Source organism: Frankliniella occidentalis, unplaced genomic scaffold (genome assembly GCF_000697945.3).
Source record: "Frankliniella occidentalis isolate FOCC.00 unplaced genomic scaffold, Focc_3.1 Scaffold101, whole genome shotgun sequence".
Taxonomy (NCBI): domain Eukaryota; kingdom Metazoa; phylum Arthropoda; class Insecta; order Thysanoptera; family Thripidae; genus Frankliniella; species Frankliniella occidentalis.
Genome location: NW_026267230.1, coordinates 1,005,893 through 1,008,550, shown reverse-complemented (window position 1 = coordinate 1,008,550; position 2,658 = coordinate 1,005,893).

The window sequence follows — 2,658 nt, the reverse complement described above, 5'->3', positions numbered from 1 at the left end:
GCCCCTCGGCTGCCGCCGCCGTGACCCTTTCTAAGTGTCGCGTCGCGTCTGCAATTTCTCGCTGCCATGGCCGCTTGCTCTCGGACCAGAGAGACGGGAGAGTCTCTTCTCGCCTCTCCCGTTCTGGTCTGGATTCCCCCCGGTGAACCCCGCCCCGCCCGGCCTTGCAAACAAATCGTTAGTGCCGCGCTTAAGAGTGCAGCCCCCGTGCAACAATGGGGTGTAGTACTGCTTTTCGCTCCGTCGGGTTGGCATTTGCCCCCCCCCCCTCCCCCGGGGGTGGCGCTCCCACCCTTCCCAACGCCCAGCAGCAGAGTGCGGCCCGGCCTGCATGGTGGTGAAGCTGAGCTGCTTCCCCTAGAGGACTGAGGGCCCGGCCTCGGCCTGCCAGTGCCGCGCGCAAGACGAACGTCTAATGAGAAGCTCGCTGCCGTCCCATCTCCTACTACTCCTACTCCTCCACCTCCTCCTCTTACTCCTTCGCCACGACCAATGCTTCGCCTCCTTTTCCCCCAAGCACTTCGCAGCTGCGCGGCCGAGGCCCTGCTCCCCCTCCCTGTGCTGTGCACCCTCTACATTCTGAGACCCCCCCGTTGTGCCCCTGTTATTGTCGACAGGAAAGGCAGCAGGGGTACCGAGAGGTTTCTGCTGTTTTGGCTGAGAGAGACACAGTGTGGCGGAAGGGTCATTAGTGAAGCAAGTGATGAGGGAGCAGGCGCACAATAGGTGAAGAAAATGGAGTTCGTTGTCAGTGTGTTGATATATTTCTGTGCGCGCAGCGGTGCGTCATAAATGAAATTGACTGCTGCAACAGCCAAAGTCCGCCGTAGCGCAAGAAGAACAGGAACGGGAAGCCAGAGATGAAGAGGCTGTTGGCTGTTCTCAAGGTTTTCGTCCCGTATTTGAAGGTGGCGCCTTAATGTTTCATACAGAGGTGGCTAGCATTTCAGATTTCCGTATTGTCACTCTTCCCCCTTGTGCCATAGCACACCTTCGTTATATTTCGGACTCCCTTTTGCCTTGGTGTTTTCGCGGCAGTTGGCTATGGGCGGCTATCGCGGAAGCCATCATCGTTGTACCTTGGCCCACTCAAACCTCGCCGGCGGCGGCAGGGACTTCTTGCTGGCGTCGCGAAAGATTGCGCGGGGGCAGGGAAGTTAGGAAGGGCGGGAAGGGTGATGCAGGGCATGGAGGGTAAAACGGGTATTGGTGAGAACGGGAGAGCAAGGACGACAGGCGACTGGCTTGGAGAGAGAGAGAAAGAGAGAGAGAGAGAAAGAGAGAGAGAGAGAGAGAAATATCTGGGGACAGAACAGGGGGTGTGGCCGCTACGGCTTTCCTTGCCGGTTTTCGCCTTGCCTTAGCTCGCCCCCCCCCCCTTCCGCTACCTCTCTCCTGATTTATAACGGGGGCAGAGCGATATCGGGTCGCGGACGGGACGTGTCCGTCGGCCTCTCCTCCCCTCTTTCGCCTGGCCGGCTCACTGCACGCCCCCACGGCGCCCGCTCCTATGGTGCAGGAGGTAAAGTACTAGAGTACTAGAGTAGGGCCCTAGTACCGGGCTGCTCCCTCCCCCCGCCCCACCGTATCCTACCCCCACAGCGAGAGAGAAAATAGCGTGCGCAATAACTTCTGTCCTCTTCTTTGTCTTTTCTGCGCACACTGGTTTGTGCGGCCCCGCGGCGGTCACTGTCTAGACGGATCGCACATCGAGGCCCGCTACCGTCGTCTCTAGTTTCAAACCGCCGCCGCTGCGTGCTCCGTGACGGCCGGGGCCACGGGGACAGGTAGCCAAACTGAAAAAAATATTGCGTTCCGGGCACCAAACGTTCGTCCAATGCGCACGACTTTTGTCCCGGCCGAGATCTCAGCTTAAAATTAGATATCACCAATCCATTGGGTTTTAGTGCAGTGCACTTAATTTTCTTTGGCCTGAGTCAGCTTTCAGAAGGCAAATTTGTGTCCACGCACAAAATATAGCATTTGAACAAAGTTAGAGAGTGAGAGTGTCACACTTTAACTAATGTGTGGCACGGTGCCTACCTAATGTAAAACACTCGTGCTTCACAGTAGCTTAAGTAGAACACCCACTGCCTCACATCGGCTTCACATTAGCTACACGTGTCAGTGTAGTCGTGGGAATTTCTTGCCTACCCACAGTTGGAAGTCCCAGCACACAGTGCAATGCACTGGGCTGATGGTGAGCCCGGCCCGCGACCGCACCCCGCCTCGCCCAGCAGCCCCACCACCGCGCCGACGACGTCCTCGAAAACACGTTTACAAAGAAAATGCGTATATGTCTCGTGCGAGGCGAGGTGGCCGCAAGGAGAGCGGTGGAGGGAGCAGCGGGAGGGGGCGGAAGGTGGTACAGCGTGCGGCGTGTTTGTGGAGGATTTGCGTGAGGGGGAGCGACTCTGCTGCTGCTGCCGCTGCTGCCTGGTGCGCCCCTTGCGCGAGCGAGGTTCGGGGCGACGCCCGAGCCTTGGCGAGGAGGGAGAGGAAGGGGGGGGGGGAGGAGACGACATGTGTCGCAAATGGCGGGAAAAGGGAAGAAAAAGAAAAGTCAAAGACGGAGGACGTGGAGCAGCAGCAGCAGCCAACGCAGCGACAAGCAGATTACCGCAGCGCGTTGCGAGGCGGGGCGTGACGGGGCGTGGC